Source organism: Camellia sinensis, chromosome 7, assembly GCF_055761805.1.
Source record: "Camellia sinensis isolate YWXY chromosome 7, ASM5576180v1, whole genome shotgun sequence".
NCBI lineage: Eukaryota > Viridiplantae > Streptophyta > Magnoliopsida > Ericales > Theaceae > Camellia > Camellia sinensis.
In genome coordinates, this window is record NC_138967.1 from 180,309,581 (window position 1) to 180,323,186 (window position 13,606).

Genomic DNA, 13,606 nt, shown 5'->3' on the forward strand with positions numbered 1-13,606 from the left:
ATAAAGATGATGCAAACTTATTATAACTCTCCATTTTTTCCTAATTTGAAACCAAATTCAGACATGAAATTTTATATATCAAAATTCTTTGTGGAAATTAATATGCATATATTAGCATCAGTTGTGATTGTTTGCGTTATGTGTAGTGTTAGATGAGTATAGAAAACTAAGAAAAGCACAGGTTACATAGCATGATATACGATTGAGAATGAGCAAGATAATGAATTTGATCATGCAAATCTCGATTCAATGAGACCTAAAATGTATGGAGGACTAAATTTGAAGAGGGCTAAAAATTTTATAGCATCAATGCTCTTAATGGGTAAGAATTCTTACCAAATTCAGAGGCAGCCATTCTGACATAAAGATCTTGGTCATTTTCAATGACTCTAATATTAACAAGTTCATCAAACCAAAGCAAACACCCACTTCCCTCTCCACTTGCATCTGAATTCGCATAAGACATACACGAGCAATTCTTCAAACACATGGTCTCACATTCCTTAAGGGTCATGCTCACATTGAACCGTGAATTTTCTGTATCCAGCACTTTAACACCGGAGTACTTCTAAAACTTATCTCCATTAACACCACTGCAATTCATGGGTGTTCTTCGAACACACCCATTTGACAACTCCGTACCCTAATCTTTAGGAAATTGTGGTTCAAATCCTTGCAAACAACCGCATTCTGGGGAGTTACTAACAATACAGAGACCATAAGGACCACAAAATGCGAAAGTATCGCAATTTGTTATCTCTGTAGTCAAGTGTCCAACCCAACTAGTGGATGATCCTTCTATTTCTTGTAACAACCGAGCTATTGAGAAGATCATAATTGAAATAAGTCTCATTCTGATTCAACACAAAAGTGAAATAGTAAATGGGGTTTGAAGCTATAGTAGGCATTCCACTGAACCGGACACCATTCCATGGCCCTGATCGAAACACCTTGACAGTGTCCTTTCTGAGAAAATACTGTGGAAATCCATGAGAATCCATACTGTATGTATAATCTCCTTGAGTTGGATTTCCACTGCTCTGCCACGACCACAGGCTCATATTAAGCCCAGTTTCATAGTGAATTCCAAACTTCACACCCGGTAAAAAGGTGTCAGTCGGATAGTCAAAACTCTGGCACAAATACTTCTCTGGGTTATCATCATCAGCATTTCTCAGAACAAAATTCCCTGACTCCAGGAGCTCTGCAACTGGGTTTTTTCCGGGTTTTGTCAAATTGGAATGTAAAAATATATGTATTATTGATTGATATTTCTGTGTTTACAAGGATTCATATATATAGAAGAGAAGAAGGTAGTAGGTGAAGGGGAGTAGGTGGTGGTAGGTGATGGTAAATGGGTGGTAGGTGATGGCAAATTCTAACAGCCCCCCCGCAAACTCAAGGAGGATAGAAACTAACCAACTTGAGTTTGAAGAGAGGAACAAAACAAGAAAATACATAAAAATAAAAAAAGATAGGAGACACTGTATGGTCGTGTCAGACCGTTGGTGAAGACACTGAAAGGTGGTGTCATAACGTGGTAGAGGACACTGGATGGTGGTGCCATAACATTGTAGAGGACACTGTATGGGGGTGTCATAACGTGGTAGAGGACACTGTATGGTGGTGTCATAACGTTGTAGAGGACACTGTATGGTGGTGTCATAACGTGGTAGAGGACACTGTATGGTGGTGTCATAACGTTGTAGAGGACACTGTATGGTGGTGTCATAACGTGGTAGAGGACACTGTATGCTAACCGGAATCAATGTCGGGACAGTTTATGGGGTCATGTCGGACCGTTGGAGATGCTAACCGGAATCAAATGTCGGGACAGTTTATAGGGTCATGTCGGACCGTTGTAAAAGTTGCACCCTCAAAAGGTGTGCCCAATTTTTCAAAAGACGTGCCATCAAAAGGCGTGCCCAATCCATAAAAAGGTGTGCCGGACATGATGGCGAGGCACGTGGGCGCCTTGGCTTGCGCGCCCGTTTTGTCGTCTGGTGGCAAGAGGCGCGCAATGCGCGGATCGGCCTTGGCTATTTAACCAAGACGAAGGCTGAGGCTGAGGCAGAAAAACCTGCGAAAAACCTCTGAAAAACTCTTCGTTTTGCTGAGAGAGATAGTTTGTAACACTCTGTTGCCCCAGAAAATGGCCTCGTCCTCGTCTTCCCGTGGACTGCTCACCCTCTTTCCCGACCTCAACGAGTCAACAAGAGAGAGAACTGGTGCGGTGGCACTGGAACCTCAACCAAGTGCCCCGGAGTTTGCTCCGTTGAACTTTCCGATGCAGTCTGTGGAGCAAAGAATGGCAGTGCAGTCGGATGTGGAGGCCAATCAGTATACTTTGAAGTCATGTGTGGAGAGCATGACGGTGGTTACAAACTTGTCGCACCGGCTGCAGAGTAGGACAAATGAGGTGCAGCAGTTAAATTCCCAGCTGGCTCTGCTCCAACGCATGTATAAGGATGCGCGAGCAGAGATCAGTGTGCTAAAGGCAGAGAATAAGGAGCTGAAGCGGAAGGCCACCGTGATGTTCCGATTTGGAGGGCCGCCATATGCTGCAATGGAGGAGCAGGGGATAGTGATCGTGCCCAGTGGAGTGGGAAACATGGAGGCAACACCGTCAAGGACCGCCCAGGACGGAGGCAAAAAGAAGAGACCTGCAGTAGAGTAGAGAAGTGAAAAGGAAAAAATCCCGCCGGGGGGTGGGTGTTTGTGGGTGATGTTTGTTTGTTTGTTTGTTTGTTTGTTTTTTTTTTTTTTTTTTGTGTAAAATGGTGATCAGGGTTGATCCCGGAGATGAATAAAATATGGGTGTTGTGCAAATTTGTAAATTGTTTGGTTTTGTTTGTTTGTTTGTTTTTTTTTTTTTTTTTTGTGAAAAGTAAGGGAATCGAATAATAATAAAAATATGGAGATGGTGATGAAATGATAAGCATGGTGATGATGAATATACAATAATAAATAAAAATAGAGCACCAAGTAAGTTTTATAATAAAAAAGAAAATTGGGGCGGTGGATGGGTGTGATTAAAAAAGAAAAGTGAGTGGGTGCAGAGGTGAAGATTGATTTAAAAAATGAAAAGGGGTATGGGTGTGTGCAAAAGGTGGGGAACAAGAGTAAGTGGTGTGGTGTATGGCCCTCTCCCTCCATAACCCGAGAGAGAGAGAGACGATGGATGATTTGGTGGGTTCATCTGGATCGTTGATGAAAAACACAGCCACAACGACTTCTGATCTGTCTTCATCTGCTTGGTCGATATTTGTCAATTATCCTCTCATTTCTGCTCTCGGCGGATGTGAGGCGGAACCAGTCGGTGAGCGATTTCAGGAGCGGCGGTGGCGGCGGAGGGGTTCCGTCGAGGTCGAGATCGACCGATAATATTTATACGAAGGCGCAATTAGAGGCTTCGGCGGCGAATAAGGAGAGTTTTTTTTTTTTTTTTTCGCTAGTAAGATTGCGGAGAATGAATCGAAGCCTGAAGGTTTACATCCATCGCAAGGTGGGAAGTATGTTGGTTTCGGATCGAGTCCGGCCCCAATGCCCAGAAATAATTCTCAAGGCGATGTACTTTCTGCCGTTTCTCAAGAATTTGGTAGGCTATCTATGGTTGCTGCATCGGCGGCACAGTCTGCGGCAAATGTTGTTTCAAGTTGGCACAAAGGAGTTCAGTTCAAAGGTGAGAGAGGGGGACTATGATACCAAGGTGAACGAAACAGTCAACGTTGTAATCTCTTTCTACGGAGACAACGACGAGAAGTTGTACTACAAGCTCAGGAGCCATCGGCGGCACAGAGAAATCGTCAACGGGACTTACTTGAATCACGTAATGGAAGAAGGGAAAGCGATTGGGGTGAAGTCTTGGCAGAGGAAGATCTTCACCAACAACAGAGGCGAGCAATGGCGTGGAAGCGAGGGTATCTCCTCTTCGGTCCACTGGGGACTGGGAAAGCTTGGTCTTCGTTGGCAGCCGTTGTAAAGGCAGAGAAGAGCTTAATTATGGAAGAAGGTATGTGTAGAAAAATAAGCAGAATAGGTTGAGGTCCGGCGGGCGGCCAAGGCGAGGCTGCCGCCCGCCGGTGAAGCAGAATGATCAGGTTCTTAACCTTGCTCTGATACCATGTAAAAATATATGTATTATTGATTGATATTTCTGTGTTTACAAGGATTCATATATATAGAAGAGAAGAAGGTAGTAGGTGAAGGGGAGTAGGTGGTGGTAGGTGGTGGTAAATGGGTGGTAGGTGATGGTAAATTCTAACAGACCAAATGATACTTTCTGTACTGTTGAGGAGGATGAGAACGCCTTGTTGGGTAACCATTAAAATGCCCGAGGAATCGGTGACAGGGGTTTCTCTTGTTGTACCATATGCCAACGTATTGGTTTTTGGAACTTCTAGGGATGAAAAACCCGAGCGCGAAGCTTCCTTCAACGGATACTACTGTGTCACCATCTTTAGTGGATTGAGTTGTGGATATGGTGTTCACTGTAGTGGTGGAGACTACTAAGATGGAACAGGGAAAAGATGAGAGTAGTAGATTGGTAATGGAATCCATTGAGGACTAGTTTAGTTTCTGCACAATTATGATATTCTATAGAATCAATCAAGCAATCCATTTCAGTTTAAGTCAAAAAGAGAAAATTCAAATTTACACCAAGTCTTCCTCATATTTTTCTCCATTAGACTTCCAATTTGGTGAGTTAGACAAATTAGCTTCTAACTTCTCTTGGTGGGCCAACTAAGTTTATTATGAGAAAACGACAGGCGTTGAGTGAATCTCACTCTCTATGGGAGAGGGGAAGAGAGAGAGACTTGTTTAGGATTCGTTAACGTTTATATTTATATGTATTGAATTTTTAGGTACTGTAAAAAAAATTCATTTGACTTCTATTTTTATTTTCAAATTTCATAAACACAAAAAAATGGTTTACACCTGTTTAATATATATATATTTTTTCATTTATTATTGTTATTAATTTTATTTTCTCCCTCTATTCTCTCGCGCTTTCTAATGATCATCTATTACTCATCGTCACCCATTATCAATTGTGAGAACCCAAATATACAAATCAAGTAAATATTTAAATAATAATAATATTACAATCTCGAATATTTTGGTGGTGAATCCTAAAGTGCAAATTAAATATTTGGAGGGTCTTTCAATTAATTTTAAAACCTAAAATAAATTTATCATGTTCTTGAGAGACATGAGTATTTTAACTGTTGAACTGTGAAACCTTCTTTTTGAAATAGATTGTCTTTACCAAACTATATGCCAATCTAGTTTCTATGATATATATCTTATTTTGGAACTGAACCCTGTTTTCAAAGCTGTATTTACTATCCATGTTGCTACTCACTGAGCTATCAGCTGACTTAGTTGTTTATCATTTCCAGGTGTTAGAAGGACTTAGAGTGGACTCATGGCATAGTGGGGACTCAATTGCATGGACCTCTAGGACATTCAGTTATTTTGTTTTAGAATGTTATGTCAAGTTTGTGCATATTTATATTTGTTTTTATTGAGGTTCATTTAGGATTATTTTGATATGTGGGTTGTTTATATCCCATAAGTTTGGATGGTATTGATTACGGTTTGTTTTACCGTTTATACTTGTGGCATGACATTGGATTGAGTTTTGGTTATTTATTAATGGACTATTTTATAGTTATTCAATGTGTATGGATTCGTGTTTAGGCTTACGTGTGCCTTGGGCTGAGTCCCTGTGAGTCACGGCCGTTCATGCCTAGATTTGGGGTGTGACATCGATGGCTTCATCTGATAGCTTACCTCTTGCCGAACCAACTTCTACGAGTGGTAATCACCTTTGGTTACCACCTTGAACGACTGACTTATCCCTATTTTCGACCATTGCCAACCACTTTTAACTATCACTTCACATAGCCAACAACGACCTCTCTTTAGCATCTCTAACACTTTCACCAACCACCCATTTACTTTCTTTTTTTTTTTCAAAATGAAATTTTAAAACACTTTTATACAAAACATATTTTCAATTTTTGTTTTTATTCAAAACAAACAAAAACATGTTTAATATTTTTTTTTATAAATTATAAATATTACCAAACTACACTTTAATATCAATACTAATGATTACCAAACAACGCCTTAATTATAAATTACCAAACCACATCTTACTCTAATGGCACGAGTTAGGACTAATGATTATTTTGTTAATGTGATTTTTTGCCTTAATTCACACTTTTGAGATGTCAAATTTTAGCTAAAATAATCAATAAAGACAAAAGATTAAAATAATTAATAAAATAAAATATTATATCTAAATCATAATTATTTTATTTTTCTCTCACAACTATCAAATTAACTGAAAAAAGGCAACTATCGTTCCAAATAATTTTTTTTAATTATATTAAAATAGTCATAAAAAAAATAATTAAAATAGTCAAGTTTTAAAGCGGATAGTTTTCTCTGGTAATTCTCCCTCTATAACCATGACGGCTAAGGGCACGTGATTGAGTTTTTTTTTTTTTTTTTTTACTTTTCAATTTAAGGTGTTTGGAATTAATTATATTTAAAAATTGACTAAAGAAATTATTAATTTTTTTAATAAAAAACTACTACTTCAACCTCTTTACTCTTCCCTATCATCATTTTCTCTCATTACAAAAAAATTAAAATTTTAGAGACTAAAATTTAGGAATAAAATTATTTTTTAAGGACCAGATAATTTTGTTACGAGAAGTGTTGTTATTATATTTTTAGCAATAAAAATTACACATTAGTAATGAATTATTATCCTTTTGGGATTAAATTTTTTAGCTCAAAAAATAAACCATTTTAAGACCAAATTATTGTCCCTAAAAGTTTATTTTTTAGTAACATTTTCAAAATTTTGTCACTAAATGCCTTGTTTTTTACATTTCAGGACGACCTTTTAGCAACTTTCATTGTGACAATGGAAATTGGTCCTTAAAACAAATAATGACACAGTGAGGGGGAAAGGAAGACTTATTGCAAATAGTAATTGTGCTGCAAGAGTTCCTGAATGTTAATTTATAAATTGAATAAATAATGGCAAATCGGATGAACTCCATGAATTTGGACATTAGACCATCAATGGAAGGCCTCAAACTTTCTTTTTTGTTCACCTCTTTATTTTCCATCTTAATAATGTCCAGTGCAGTAGACTTATAACTAAAAACCCAGTTCATTACAGGCAGCTAGACCATAGTTTCATCTGGTGGGAGCTTTGAGATGGGATTTTTCAGCCCGGGCAATCCCCAGAATCAATACTTGGGAATATGGTACAAGAAAATATCTTCTGGGACTGTTGTATAGGTTGCCAACAGAGAAATCCTACTCATCGATTCATTAGGTGTCTTGAAGGTAATTGACCCTCGAATTCTGGCCCTTCTCAATGGTACCGGCAGTGTCATTTGGTCTGCCAATGTGACAAGATCCACAATACAGGATCCTATTGGTCAACTTTTAGAGTCAGGAAATCTTGTTGTGAGAAATGCCAATGATGACAACCCAAAGCATTTTCTCTGGCAAAGTTTTGATCAGCCATGTGATACTCTTTTACCAGACATGAAACTTGGAAAAAACTTTGTAAGTGGCTTAGAGCGGCACCTTTCATCATGGAAGAGCTCTGATGATCCAGGTCAAGGTGATTTTGCATTTCTGTGTGATCCCCAAGGATATCCACAACTTATTCTGAGCAATGGTTCCATTCAGCTGTTCCGGACCGGACCATGGAATGGTCTTGGATTCAGTGGGACTCCAAGCCTGAAACCAAATTCCATCTACACATATGGATTGGTTTTCACCAAGGAGGAGGTGTATTTCGGTCATGATCTCGTTAACAGCTCAGTTGTTTCAAGGTTGGCTCTAAGTCATGATGGCATTATGCGGCGCTCGACATGGATTGATCGAACCCAGGAATGGGTCCTTTACCAGACTGCGCCGATAGATAATTGTGATTATTATAAACTGTGTGGTCCATATGGTAGCTGTAACGTTGGAAACTCGCCAAGATGTGGTTGCTTAAGTAAATTTGTGCCCCGGAATCAAACAGAATGGGGAAATGGAGATTATTCTAATGGGTGTGTTCGGAGGACACCATTGGATTGCCATAATGAAGATGGGTTTCTCAAATATTCGCGATATAAAATGCCAGACACACGAAACTCGTGGTTTGACAGGAGCATGACCCTGATGGAATGTGAGACAGTGTGCTTGAAAAACTGCTCTTGTATGGCTTACACAAATTTAGACATGAGAGGAGGGGGAAGTGGCTGCTTGCTTTGGTTTGATGAATTGATTGATATGAGAGAGTTCAGTGAAAATGGGCAAGACATTTCATAAGGATGGCTTCCTCTGAGTTAGGTAAGAATTCATACCAAACACATAAGACTAGTGAACATAGATTAATTAGATTATACTATGCAAGAACCATGTAGTCAACTATACTGAACATATACATTTCTTCCTTAGAAAATTCCTCACTACAGTTTAGCAAAAAGAGAGTTATTTCATCTTGAAGGTTGATTTCTATTGTCGGTGTGTCTTGAATTCGATCCTAATGATGCTCATTACCCGTCTCCATGCACATGCCCGACCCAGTAGGTCTGTTTGTATTTGAGTTTATTTTGGCCCTGTTTATTATTTTTGGATCTTTCTTTATATTGGATTATTATTGAGCACTAGGCATTCTGATGATCAAAGTTTTTAAAGACAAATGTGTAACACGAGACATTTTTTCTCTTGTGAAACGAGAGGTAAGCACTTCAAATTTGAAATTTTTATATTTGTAAATAAATAAAATATTTTAAAGTAGCAAAAAATATTAAAATTAAATATGTATGCGTAGATACTTTTTTTCCTCAAGGCCTCAAACATTTCATTGTAGACAACAAGGAAACTTACCTTCATCGAAGTGAAATCGACATCCTTTAACTTTAGTTGTCAAGTTTCTCACTTGAACCTTAATTTTATTTTTTTCTTAATTGGTCATTTACTTGATTTTTTTTCTATGAATATAATTGCAAAAGAGGTTATTGTTTTCTTATGTTTAAACCATCTACTAGATTAAGTTTAACAAGAGCCTATGACAAGCTCTTATTATGCGTAATCCTCATATACTTACGCATAAAAGGCGTACAAGGTGCAATTGAGGCGTAGACCTTAGACTATGATTCTCAAGTATTTAGGGAGTATCGTCTCAAAATCGAAGCCTCAATGCAATTTGCTCATGATTTCAAAAATGAAGTGCAATTGTTATGTAAAATTGTTATGTAATTATGTGGGCAGTCACTACCACCTGTTACGGCTGCTATGACGGTATGATTGAATTTCACAAGTGTAACCGTCGTTAGTAACAATGGCGACAGGGTCAGCTACATTTAAAAGTCATTTTTTTGATCATTTTCTTCTTTTTCAATTTCTATGTTTATTTATTGACTCAACATTAAAGATTGAGCGTAATTTTTATATGTAGTTATATGTTATGTTACTTTTATAACTTGATAATTTTAATTTGTTTAATAAAATAACAATGGTGTAGACACCCCATTTTTGACTGTCCTCAAGACTTGGACGTCACGATTGGAACACTTGGTGATTACCCTTGTTTGTGTTCGTCTTGAGTTCCCGGAGGTCTCGGTTGCACGCCTTGCCTCAGGATCCCTCGACTCGACCGTGTTGTGTCTGGTTTTGCACCAAACACAAGCCATAGCCGGTGATGTGTGGGGATGCCTCACAAGGCATTCCCTGCCCCTCCAAGGTGTTTTGCCTTGAAGGGGCAGGGAATGCCTTGTGAGGCATCCCCACACATCACCGGCTATGGCTTGAGGCCACCGGCCAGTGATTTTATGCCATCGGCAATATATATTGCCGGTCGGCACTCTTTGTTGCCGGTCGGCCATTTATTTTGCCAAAATGGCAATTTTGAATGGCCGATCACTGTTCATCTACTTTTGGTAGATATTTTGTGCCAGCTGTGATAGCTGGCACCCACTCTGCTCCCTTCCATACACGTGTATGGAGGGATTTCCCTCTTGGATGGCTTGTTTTGGAAGTCTCACAAGAGGGAATTGCCTATAAGAAGGGGGCTCCTCTCTTGGCATTAGAGTTACAAAAAAAATTCAGAGGGAGCTCTGGATTAGGGTTAGGGTTGATACATATTTCCTATCTCTATCTCTCTCTTGTGTGTGTCTAGTGTGTGTTTGTCCTTACTATTGCACACAAACACATAGTGTTACACCTTCTCTTGGTTGTTGAGGGACCAGAGGGTTGTTCTTGGTGTTCTTGACTGGATTTGAGCTCAAGGAGGCAACAAGATCATCATTTGTGAAGGAGGACTTCAAGGGTAAGAAACTAGTCCTTTTTACGCTATTTTTGCACACTACTTTTACCTATCTTGCAACTGTTTTTTGGCTTTCCATATAATACATAAAAGTTCTATTTTTAAGGCCTCTAAATAGTTTGTTAAGAGTATTTTAAGCTTTGGGGTTGTTTGACCCCTCTTAAGCCTTGTTTGGCCCATGTTTTGTGCTATTTTGTGTGAGCTCCGGGACTTTGGTGTTTGGGCCTCCTCACCACTGAAATCTTGAGGGATTTCAGTGGTAAGGATGGTGCCTTGAGGTCCCAAGAAGGAGAGGGCCACCCCCTCTCCTTGTTGTCCTTGAAAAGGACCATTTTTGCCTCTTGAGGGAGCACCTAACTTAGGCTCTTGTTGACCATGCCTTAGCTGTTATTTATGCTTATTTTGCCATGAAATAGCATTGTTTTAATTTGGTTTTGGTAGACCATGCTTGCTTAGCATACATGCCTTGTAATGCCATTTTGTTGCCTTAACATGTCTTAGGTTGTAAACCATTGTTCTAGCATGTTTTAGGCTTGGCTTTGTGAAACTTTCATGTTTATTTTGTCATGATTAAGGTATGTCCTAAGTTGTTTGGGTCGACTTTTAGCATGTATTGCATAGTCCCTTTGCATTTTGGCTTATTGGCCTCAAGTGTGTGATTGTGTGGTATGCATTACTTGCACCATTTTCAGTGGTTTGGGACCACTTGCCATGCTATTTCAGTCCTCATAACATGCTTGCATGCTTGCCTCTTGATGCTTCTTTGATGCTTTAAAGCCTTGTGTTGAATGCTCCATGTTTGGTCTCTTTTGCATGCTTCCATTTTTAGGATACTTAGATGCCATCTAGGTGTTCCCTTAGCATTGTTTAGGTCTCCCTTGAACATGTTTTAGGCCTTCTTGGCCTTGTGGGGCTTGGTTGGCTTGGCCATGGTTTAAGTCTCCTTGCCTTGCCTCAAGTATTTGGACCAATTGCATGCTTTGTTTGTCTCGTTTACTTGGTTTAGCACCATCATTAACCTGATTTTCAAAGCTCGTGTGCATGCCATATGTCCATGTTTGCATCCTCTTGAGTGTGCTTGAGAATTGCTCTTTAATGCTTGAAGTGTTGGAGATCATTTGTATGCATGTTTGTGTGCCTATTAGTCCTTCATTTTTGAGCACCTTGGCCACTGTTTTAGGCCTAGTGAGGGCTGCCTAAACCATGCTTAAGTCCATCCTTTGCTTGTTTGCATGCTTGCCTTTCATATTTGCTTGCATACTTGCATAAATGCATTGCATTGCCATGTTGCATCCTTAGCTCGCATGCCTAGGTTGCATTGCATTGTGCATGCATTGCCTCACTCTTGAAGTGAGTCATGATAGAGGTGGAAGCCCTTTGGTTTGACTATGTGCATTGCATTACATTTGAAATCAACATGCATAACTTGGTCTCTTGGGTCATCACGCATTGAAATGCGCGATTGATGGTCCGAGAACCAAGGACCATGTCCCTTTGAGTCATAAACATGATAAGGGATATGGTTGGTGCATACATTGCTTGAATTGCATTGCCATGCAAAGCTCTGTCCTCTACTGCTGTCAAACAGATTCTGCAGGAGCTTTTTGCCGATCGACTGCAATTAGTGCCGACCGGCAATCCATCGGTGGCCGATGGATTCATTTTTGGCCGATCGCCACCAAATCACAGCCGATGATGATTCCCTCCAGCCGGTGGCATCCCCCAATGTCCAAAGAAGCAATTCTGAGACTTTAGCAGTCTTCAGAGGGGCAGAGCAGGGAAAACAGAGGCAGCCTACGCATGGCAGTGGACTTCCGAGCAAGACCCGAGCACGCGTGCATTGAGCTCTCTTTGCGAGGCCCTTTTTCTTGCTTTCTTAAATTAATTAATTTGTTTAATTAATTTAGTTGGTCTGTAATAATTAATTAGCTAGGTTAGTTAATTCATTATTTGAGTTGTATTATTCTTTTGGTCCCTCCGAGCGAGGGTGAATTTGTAATAAGTGTGGGTGAGTGTGTGTATGTCTTCCAACCCCCACTTCTTTCTCCCTTTTACTTACCTGCTTTGATGGTTAGTAATAGGACATGTTTAATTTAGCATACCTTATGCTATGCATGCGTGCATCATTCATCAGTATTGCATGCACCGGGCTCGGCGCATCATGCTAACTGCATTAGTATTTCAAATCTAACTTGAATACATGCTACTTGTGCATTTTCACATGTCATTCATAGAATAGCCGAGCCTACTCTAGTGACATTCCGTATGCGTTGCATTACACATTTAAACATGGACTTGGATCATGCATTGATTGCTAACGAGTTCTTTGTTTTGACACGGAGTACGATGTAAGAATTTATGCTTTAGCATTCTTGCATGCGTGTGAGTGTTGCCATGATAGCATGATCACCATGAGGCTAGCTGCTTATGTGATATAACTGCTTGAATGCCTGTGGGTGAAGGTTGGATTGTCTGAGTTGGAATGGCTCATTGAAATCCGTGTTTTAGCCTACTTGCGAGTAGCAAATTCCAAAACATTTTTTCAAAACAAACAGATATGCAAAGTTTGTTCCCAAATAGGCAATCTAGTCTATACTTTTTTGCTGTGCGCATAACATAGTAATTCTAGGCTAATGATCGGGATAAGGACACATAACGTTTTCAAAAACGGATATCATGGTTAGTAGAGGCCGATCTTCGGATCGGCGAGAGGGGGTGCTCATAGCTGACCTTCCCCAATCGTACCCTAGCTCCCGAGCCGAGTCAACTTTGGTGATGACGGACTCGTGGCCTTTGGCACCGAGTCAGGGTTTCCTAAATTCCCCCTTAAAAAATATTTAGGTGGCGACTTTGTATCTGGCAAAGCAGTCCATGTTTGGCACTTCTTTTCAAAAATCTGTTTCTCAAAACGATTTGCCAGATTTGGACTTTTTGGTTCAGATTAAGAACCATGACACAAATCGAGTCCGAATTGTAGCGGGGTCCCTCGCGGACGTGTTACAGTTTCTGGCGACTCTGCTGAGGATTTTAGAGAGCTTGATTCGAACTCGTGATATCCTGTTTTGATTACACTTATGCGTTTCTTTGCATTGTATGTGCATTGGTGCGCCTAGGACACCGTGTTTGCCATCTGCCATTCCTGAACGGTTTGCCGGAGGCTTGTCTTGTCAAGACATGACCATAAGGCTGACCGATTATGGGCTCTGACAGTATGGGAACACAAAACCCGGTTTTACCGGGGCACCCTTTTCG

The 13,606-nt window shown here is 39.9% G+C and overlaps 3 pseudogenes across 1 annotated transcript in view; 2 read left to right on the plus strand and 1 right to left on the minus strand.

The window, feature by feature from the left end:
* Positions 1-782: 782 nt before the first annotated feature.
* Positions 783-3,787, minus strand: LOC145796343 (G-type lectin S-receptor-like serine/threonine-protein kinase At4g27290 pseudogene; annotated as a pseudogene).
* Positions 3,788-4,513: 726 nt separating this feature from the next.
* On the plus strand, positions 4,514-8,355 carry LOC145796344 (G-type lectin S-receptor-like serine/threonine-protein kinase At4g27290 pseudogene; annotated as a pseudogene).
* A 2-nt stretch (positions 8,356-8,357) lies between these two features.
* The window catches only part of LOC114284077 (G-type lectin S-receptor-like serine/threonine-protein kinase At4g27290), a 42,072-nt pseudogene continuing 36,823 nt past the window's right edge, over positions 8,358-13,606 (plus strand). The window contains exon 1 of the transcript XR_014336844.1: positions 8,358-8,376. The product of XR_014336844.1 is annotated as a G-type lectin S-receptor-like serine/threonine-protein kinase At4g27290 (transcript). The remainder of the gene's footprint in view (positions 8,377-13,606) is intronic.